This window comes from Coffea arabica, chromosome 3c (genome assembly GCF_036785885.1).
Source record: "Coffea arabica cultivar ET-39 chromosome 3c, Coffea Arabica ET-39 HiFi, whole genome shotgun sequence".
In the NCBI taxonomy this organism is placed as follows: domain Eukaryota; kingdom Viridiplantae; phylum Streptophyta; class Magnoliopsida; order Gentianales; family Rubiaceae; genus Coffea; species Coffea arabica.
Genome location: NC_092314.1, coordinates 39,044,634 through 39,054,807, shown reverse-complemented (window position 1 = coordinate 39,054,807; position 10,174 = coordinate 39,044,634). Strand labels below are relative to the sequence as shown.

Here is a 10,174-nt window from a genome sequence, read left to right as displayed (position 1 = left end):
CCTTTTAAAATGTTATGGAATTGTGAATCAAATTCTTCCAACTCCTGAAGAAACACCCACTACCAACTGCAAATGCCAACTTATAGCTCTAGTTCATAATTTGGCATGTGATTTGCAATTTGGCCGCAGGTTTACCATTCAAAATTGCACCTTTCCTCATTTAGTCGGAAACTTATCTCAAAGCCATATCTACATGTGAAAGAAGATCTAGAACAGATACCATAGAAAACGAGAAAACAAGTGATTGCTATGCTTATTACAAGCATTTCACCAAGACAACACCAAAAAGATACATAAATCACTGCCAATTACATGAATCAATTTTTTCAGCAACTGTTGCAAATACAGAATATGAGCACAAAAGCAAAACAAAAGGTACATTGTTAATTTACAACAAAAATAAAACGTCAATTTTCCTTATCTGAAACACTAACAAAAACTAACACGGTAGAACAAACTAAAATCAAGAAACCAAAAATGCGACAAGAATGGAAACAAAAATCATCTGAACAGCCCAGGAGGAAATAAACATCACCAACCTCTAAGCATTCCTATTCCTCACATAGACAAGAACATGAGTAACAAAAGCCAGCAACAATCCCACCACAGTGTACAAGAACCCAACCGCGAACCCTTTAGCTCCCAATTGCATCCCGGACCCCCTGATAAAAGAAAACCAACTTCCCAGGGTCATTCCTATCAACCAAAAACATGGGTATTTTCCTAATTATGTTATGCATTGAACCGGAGACATTGAAAAAGTAGACAAAAATCTCTCCGGTCATCCAAATACTCTTATTGTGCAAAAGGGTGTTCCCATAAATCACTTTTTTCACCAAGAATGGAGCCGAAATCAGAATAACAGCAATGAGAAACATCAATTGCTTCTTAGAAATCAAAGAGGGGCGATCAATTGGCCCAATGCTCAGCTTCGTTTTGGCCTCGACAAATTCAGCAATGGATTCAGCGAGCCTCGAGAAATCTGACGCATTTATCTGGACGGAGTCTTTCTTGACATCGGTATGGGGCAGAGAATTTACTCTGAAAAAGGCGAAAAAAGGACTGGGATTCTTGAAATTTGATGTCGAAGAAGAAGAGTTTTGAGTGAGAAGCTGGAGGGTTGTTGGCTGAAAAAGATTTAGAGACGAGGGAGAACTCGGATTTGAGAGAAGGGAGGGAGAGTTCGGGTTTGGAGTGGAGTTGTTAGGCGTCAAAGAAGACGAGGAAAGTACAGGGACGATGAGTTGGAATGGATAGAATCCGTTTGAGGAGGGAATCAGTGAGATGGATAACGCCGCCATTGGGGGACTGGGATTGGAGGGATTCGAGCTGCAAGAGCAAATCCGAATTGGGGTCTTGAGAATTGGTGGAGATCGGGAGGAGGGTGATGAGGAAGAGAATGATGAAGATTGGGGCTTTTGTGAAGGCCATTTTGCGACTTGCTATAAGTTAATGTCCGTCTAAATTCTTTTTTGGTCGAAAAGGAAAAAAACTGGTGGGAAAAAAATTGTGGGAGAACGAAAACTTTTCCTGACGAATTGACGTGGGCAAAAGTAGAAAAATATGTTTAAATTAGCAGTGCCTTTTGAAGGATATTTGCCTGACGAATTGTCATAAAAGGTATGATTTTTCTGACAAATAAGTTGGTTGTCATGAAAAATTTGTCACGAAAGAAATAATTTTTTGTAGTGCCATATAAAAATAATCATACAATTATAAATTACCATTGACAATTCATAGTAATATTTAACGGTTTCCCAAACTATAGACCATTCCACTGAATACTCAGGCCACCTACTTTGTCTCGTTACCTGTTCAAAGTAAATGCCCATTAGAGCCTTCCACCAAACCCCACTTACTGAAACATATACCGCCTTCCCCTGCCTGAACATTCACTCTCATCTTCCTCTTGAATCTTTGACCAGTAAAAAGCTTCCCAACGGTAAAAACGCAATAAAATTTCCTTTGGCTTGCACATCAGGTAACCTTGCATCAATCTCCAATATATTTTTCACCGATACCTGAATACTTTACTTCCAACATATCCAATCCTTTGATTGTTTTCACACCTATTTCTCTGCACTGTGCACAGCTTTTTGTTTCTTCGACATATTGAACGTTCAGATTTAACCCTTTTCCTAAAATTGACATTGCTATTTTCTGCAACCATACATCAAACCTAACTTATATCCCTTAATAGCTCATCCTTCTAAATATATAGCATATCTAACCAAATATTTATACTTAAACCAATATTATGCTTAATTACATACCAGTACTTTAGCACTTTACCGCTTTACCCTAACAGCATAAATTCTCTACAGTTTCATGGACAATGATGCGTTTGTTTCTTGGACAATGATGCGTTTGTTTCTTGGACACTAATCATCTAGATTACACCCCAAAGACAGAAATTATACAAATACTATTTAGTTACTCCCATTGGCCATAAAACGCTTGCTGCTACAGCTTTACACAAAGATCCCAAACACTATATCTATAAATACAATGATGCGTTTGTTGAACAACATTCTGCCCTGATTGAAGACGTTGGAATTCTTGAGCTTAAAAATGCTATTTCCATTCCCAAGTGCTTGGAACGTGTCCTGATGTTTGTTTCTCCATACCCACCAGGTAATTGCGCATTCGTATCATTTGATTCTTGTTTTACAAAAATGCTATTTTTCTGACAAGCTGCTAACTCAATCGGTCTTATACCAGATGCTGCTTTTCCTCAGTTTATACCTGATATATATGGCCCGCAACCATGTTGTTTTACGATTCGTTTTACAAAAAATAAACGACTGGTACTTCTCTGATTCATGCTAATCCCTTTTTTCCATATACAAAATTCTAACAATCATAGCTAAACATATTGTTAATTGGACATCGTGTTCCACATGACCTTATTCCAGTGATACAACAGTACAGACAGCCATTCCTAACCATCAAAGCAAGAGATGCATATTGGGTGATCGCCTTAAGAAACTTTCAATTTGGTCAAGGCTGGAATGACTTTGCAGCAGACCATAAACTTAGCACAGGTGGCATTATTCTGTTTAAATATTTAGGAAACATGGAGTTCAACGTAGCTATCTTTACAAAGAAAACTGTCAGCAGCAAACCGTTTCCCTGGACTACACAACTAACTCAAAAACCCCAGTCGGATCCATTCTTACAGATGCACTTTGATAGGACTAACTGTGTTTATCAACAAGTTATCATCGGCTTATCAAATGACTTTACATACGATTTAACTCTTTTGGCATTTTTCTATCGTGTCACTCTTGAAGATGCTTTTCACCTAGTATCTTTTATCTTTATATTATTGCTATTACAAATTATTATCCAAACAGCCTAACTTCTAATATATTTTCACAGAAACTACCCTTTAAGATCATCACGCGACATTGGCAAAAGATCTACGTTTTAGTCATTCATCTGCATCGCCAACAAATTCATGCTCACCTACAATGCACAGACGGCTATCTTGCTGAGTGCTGGATTGAATTTCTGGACCAGATTCATGCAAAACCAAATGAACTCTTATTCTTCCTCCCAACAAAGATGCTCAGCTATTAGGTCATCATCTGTTTTGAAAACGGAAGTGAAAAATATACTGCCGAAAACAAAAGGAAGGTTCTTCAATCATATAAGTTTGAGACAACACTCCCAGTTTGATGCGGCCGCTTGCAAAAACTGTTTTATCTTTCTTTTGTACCCACCTATAGAAGTTCTATATTTGTATCCGCTATACAAGACACAACCGACAGACAATATTTTTGCCTATAGTCAGGACAAGCTGTTTAATTTCCTGAACACGCAATCAACTATTTGTCCGCACATCATTGTATTGTTTACACTTCCTCTTGAAATACTTTTCCGCTTGTCTTCCTTTAATTGGAAAGAGCCACTACATACTAAATCTAATATATTATCCAGTACTTATCTTCATCCAGGATACATTATGTCAACAACAGTTGACGCTTGCATAAAATACATGCTTACCAAAAGAAATCACATGAGCAAATCCCATGCAAAACAAAACACCGCTGGTCTATTATTATCCCTTCCCAATGTATGACTCCTTTACTATAAAGCCTGACACCACACAAAGTATCTTAGTTGTCTCCTATACCACCCTGTATCTCTGTCAATCACTTTGGTATCCAATTTATAAATTCCTTCTCTTTCCAACTGTTTAAGAACCTTATTTCACACTCTAAATTTCCCAGCCCAACTTTCTTCCTACCACCGCACCGTCATTGCTCTTAAGGTAATCTTCCTTCTCCTCTTTTTTCTTCTTTTTCATTTTCCTATCCTCCTGCACTTTTTCATACCATAACAGTTTAAATTTTTCCCTTCACGTTATTCTTCTTCTACTTTTCCTATATCTTTTTTGACCTTTCTCCATGTACTTACCCAAAGGATCTATATGCTTATCGAACTATCTGATCCTTACTGTCTCTCTAATATTTTAATATGTAAATCTTAATGATACCTCTGCAGTGAAATCACTAATCAAAATTCAACAAAAAATTCCTACACATCTTTCTCCCTTATATTTTCTCTACTATTAGATATAATTAATCCTATACTTTCTTATTTCGCTTTCCTATACAATGAATTAATAAATTGCTTTTATTTATTTTTTTCTATTCCATTAATATTCTACACACAATTTTGCTTTCATATATACTAATTATTTATAACTTAATGCTGATTATTCATAGCTTCAGACATCTCAGATTTTACGTTCATAATTTTACATCCTTTTACTGCAGTTCTTGCTCTAATGGAAAATACTATTGTTCCGCTATCAACTATTGATCCAGATCTACTAAATTGGATAGTAATTGTCCAAGTTATTGAAATAACACATATCATACGTTTTGCTGGATCTCAAACCCATTATCAACAATATGCACTTGCTGAACCACAGGTTTGCCAGCTTTACTTTTCCAAATTATTCTTCTGTTCTTCATTTACCTTTTAACAACAACTAACAATGCTAAAATACAGGGACTTACGGTCCATATGCATGTACCTGCACACTATCTTTAGCAATTTACCGACCTGCTTTTTCCTTTTAAAAAATACTACATATCTAATGCAATTGTGCGTCCATCACTCGGCGATATCCCTGCCGGAGAATACCCGTACTATTGGGTTGCCACCAAAAACACACATATTCAGCAGATATAAGAACTCCAGCAACCTTGTCTTCCAGTTTCTTTCCAATTGCACCCCTTTGCCATGTTGGACACACTTGCTAATACAAATCATTTGATAAGTACACACACCAGTCCCTTTTTATTTATTTAATTTTTCCCCACACAAAATGATACTTCTTTTATCCAATCTTTTTAATTTGCTTTTTTTATATAACTACATTAGATATCATGGGAAAAATCGTGCATGTCCTGCCTATAAAAGAAACAAATGTTTCGAGGAAAACGTTCCATCAGTAGAGATTATCTAATTGCTGATACCAGGTTACAATGCAATTTTTACTATTGACACTTTCGTGATCCCTTTCAACGATACTATAGAATAGCAATTATCATTCTCTTTCTTGATGCTTCTACAATTATCTTACTCTCTCCGATCAAATTGAAGAGTCCCATGAACCTATTATTGCTTCCCAGCACGTACCCTTTCCAGTTCTTATTGCTATTAGGATCAAAGTCACAACGAAAAAATGTAATGTAAGCATACATATTTCTCTTTTCTGCAAATATTTGTATAACTTTGCATTTCACACGGTAATTTCCTTGCATCACACCAGATCTCAGTTTCTCAACTCAACCATCAGCTGTGATTCACATAAATCCAGACGTTGAAGAAGCAGTGGACCTACATAATTGGTACCAATTCCAATTTTCTATCATATACTTTTATTATTGAAATTCCTAGCTAATTTTTCCATATATGATTCAGGTTTTATGCTAATTCTAACCAATCAACACAACTGCTAACCAACACAAGTTATACCGATCCCAATATCCTTCTTCTGCCTCCCAATAATAATCAAATCATGGATATTTCTTCTGCAAAACAAATTGTAAGCCTCCAGACACCTCTTTTATTCAATGCTATTGTGTCTAAATTTAATTCAAGAATCGTTATACTTTTTCACAATTCCTATCTTTCATTCATAGGAAATTGGCACAGCATGGATTAGAGGATCTGCTGAAATAACCTACAGAGATAGTAAAATGTACTGTATGACATGTCATAATTGTGAAGAACCTCATTACCCTACACATGTGACCCGAACATTCTGTTAGCATTGTCAACACGGTGTTCAACTATTGCCCAAGTTCTTTACGGCCTCTTGCATTATTCATAAATCATGCAATTCATTCTCCAAGCAATTTCATCTTTCACTAATTATTATCACTTTTCCTTTTGCAGAGCATGTATTTCAGTTTCACTTACTGATAGAACCGGTTCCCTATATGCAACTGCTGTGGATATTGAAGCTGAAAAATTGGTTGGATATTCAACAAGTGAACTTTGTCATACAACCTAGCAAGTAATTATTTATTCCTTTTATTTACACACAAAATTTTTACCCCTTTTTTTCATTGTATACATTAACATTATTTGTTATTCTTTTACTGTCAAACAGAATCTTAATATTGTCAGCCTCATTGCACCAAAATTGCACGGAAGAACACTTATTTCCTGCATTCAACCTTCTCCTCCAACATTCAGGCAGTCTCAAGTAACAGCATTCAACATTATAACTTCATACTTTCTGGATTAGTACAAACTTAATTAAGGGAAAAATTTAGTTTTCAGCATTAATTTAAGAAATTTGCCGAGACAAACCTACCACGATGAGATGTCCAATTAAAAACAAAGGGAAAATTGCATTAGTACCCAAAAGAAATCACAAGAATATCATTTACCAAATACCATAAAACTGTGTGATTTTCATTTCTAATCAGTATGCCAGCAAGTTCTTTTTCACTAGCTTTTTTTTAAGCCAAAACAAATATAGAAAACCAAGAACAAAAGAAATTTTCAAAACATACAAGATTGTTAGCTAATATAAGATTCTCAATTCTTAACCAGAACTTTTAAGAAAACGGCTATTCCTTCTTCTTTTACACAATTGCTTTAACAAAGCGAAAATAAATTAATTAATTTTGGATAGAGATCTGATTAGTATGGGGACCATGAAAACGAAAGGTGTCGAGATGATGGTGCAACGGTTGATAGCATGGCGGACGAGCTTGATCAAATCTACCCCAGATTGTGGCTGGCCATGGCAACATCTCATCCCCATGCAAGTTGCAACCAAGACCTTAGGCTGAAAACTTCAGGCCTTTCGAGCCCATCTAGATTCTCCTACTTTCGATCAGAAGCTCTGGTAGTATTACCCTGTTGAATGCTTCAATTTGTATGTCATGGACTGAAATTTAACAATGCCAAAATGTAAGCCAGAACAACTAGTATCAATTTTCCCGTCGATATTTGAATGGCATGTTCCATGGCGATTACAAAATAACAAGAAATGTAAAAGGAAAAATGGCTATATGCTTTTGACCTTTTGATGATAACGAACATTTTGTAACATGAAAAACTTAAAAACAAAATATAGTCAAATGGGATGAAGGATGTGCATCGACACTTGGAAGTTCATTGGAATCTGAATTTTGTTATAGAAATCCTCAAGCGTGGAGAGCGTAATCTATGATGCCTAAAGCAGAGCTTCCTGCAATTAGACAAAGCCCTCATTTATTAAAGCAACGTGAAATTTTCTGTAACCTGTACCGTGTCTCTCTATGTCATCTGAATGCAATTACAGATGTACTTTTTTTTCTTTATGGTGAATCTATTTGGTCATCTATTATTGGTGAATGAATCAATCAGGATACTATCTGTTCCTTAGTATGGAGATGATTATTAACCTTAAGTTGAATTAGTCTTTTTCACATTATCAGTGTAAAATTTTTTTACAATAGCGCCTATACATATCCTATAATTTCAACTCAAATTTACAATTTATTCTTTGCATATGTGATATATACACACATACTAGTGTTAAAGAAAAATATTTACACTAACAATGTAGACAACATTAATATGTAAAGTTAGTAACTTCCACTTTGTGTTTGTCCAATTCATATAACTTTTGGTCAATAGAAACATGGCCTTTTCCTTTTCAGTAGCAATAATCAAATAAAACCTTCTTTTTTTTTTTACCAATAGTGAGGGGTATATAATTGCTGGACAGTTGGTTCCCACTTGACTTAAATGAGACCGATTAACGAGCTTTAAATTTGGGATGAAAAGGTTATTAACATTTGGTTTTGTCTTACTGGTGTCAAAGGGGCGCCGGCTAAGGTGGAATTTTTATGCTAGTTTTTAGTAAGTGAAGTCAAATTTAGACAGTTAATCTTTTAAACAGTAACTTTCCCGTTTTACAAATTTTGCGAAAGTTATAATGTCTTATGGATTTCACTTTTTTCTTTTACCTTTTCCTGAAAGTTTCCCTTTTGATTTCAACCAAATATTGCACTATTAATCCTTTGGCTTTTTCTAGCATAAGAAATAAAGGGATGGGTCATTATAAAATTCAAACGACATTAACCACCTAATTACGTGAACTTTTGCCTACAGAATTGTAGACAACTCAATATTGGACCCACCTCTTATTCTGTACCTTAAGTATATAAAATAGAAGAATCCTAACTCAAAAAAATTCTATGTAGTTTTCTAACAAAGCCGACCAGAATTATAAAGATCATAGAAGAGTTCCTCCCCAATGTCCAGACTGCCCCAGTAGTAATTGTAACAGTAGGATACAGTACTTGAAGAAGAACTCTGAAGAAGGGAAGACGATCAATGGTACAAAATGTAACGGGCTGCTGGGATCAGGGGTCTAACAAGTTAAATTTTATTTGAAGTTCAAACCAGTTCATGTAATTATTAAAAAATTTTAATGCAAGCCTGTACAATTTTGGATATGAATTTAAATTTGTTAACTAATACAACTAAGTTGCTGATTAAAATTGTACAAGCTTATATTAAATATGATAAAAATTACACCAATCGATTTGTGACTGATTTGATTTCAACTTGGTCCATAATCCCGCTGCTATTGGTGGAGTCCCACAAGTGTTGTGCACTTACCACCCAATTGGATTTTATTTGCACATTTTTCTTATCTTTCCCACTTCATTGTCACTTGATTGACTTATCTCTGGTGGATTTGGGGTGTTACAATTTGTGTTTCATACAATTTCACACAAGTTAACTTCTTGTGTAAATTAGTAGGATTTCGGTGTGAATCAGATCTAGTTTAATATAAATCAATCAAGTGCAATTTACTGATGTAATTTGTTATTATTTGGTGTAAATCAGATATACTTTGGTGTAAGTTGATTATTAATATTTAGCGTAAGTTGAGGGCAATTTAGTGTAGATTGAGAGTAAATTATTAATTTACATTAACTTGTGCGAAATGGAACTTGTAAGGCCCATTTCCATCTCTGTTCTAGTTTCAAACTCGGCGGCTTCGTACCGAGAAACAACAAAAAGCCGGTTATTAGATCACAACAACGAGAGATGCTAGTCAAGGACACAAACCCATAATAAAGTTACACAAATATATATGTATATATATATATAGACACACTTATATATATATATATATATATATATATATGTGTATAAATGTACGTACACATAAGGATAAAAAAAAAATGCCGGTTCGTGAAATTTCACATTCTTCTGCATTAAATACCGGATCTTGAAAAAAAGAAAAGAAAAAGAAAAAGTTCCGTGGTATTTGAACCTTTGTAGGACCAAAATACTCGACACGAGCAACTTCAAAATGCAAGCATAAATTTGCTTTCACCATATAAGAGTCGACTTGTATCTTCCATTGATCTTTGTGCTCCGTTTATTTTCATCATAAATAGATAAATGTTGTCCTTGCCCTCTTAAGAAGTTCAAAATCGAAAGGCCCCGCCCTCTTAAGAAGTTCCAAATGAGTTTTGGATTCTCTACAGAAGAAAACACCCAATAAAACATGCAATCAATTTCTTCTTTTATTGGGTAAGTTACATGCAAGTCTTCTGAAAGCAACTTTTCCTTAAAATAAACATACGTACGAGAATAATAAATAACAATGATTGATGCTAAATAACTCAGGTTA

At 35.0% G+C, this 10,174-nt stretch overlaps 1 pseudogene; it reads right to left on the bottom strand.

The window, feature by feature from the left end:
• Positions 1-540: 540 nt before the first annotated feature.
• On the bottom strand, positions 541-1,431 carry LOC113735919 (probable dolichyl-diphosphooligosaccharide--protein glycosyltransferase subunit 3B; annotated as a pseudogene).
• Positions 1,432-10,174: the final 8,743 nt, after the last annotated feature.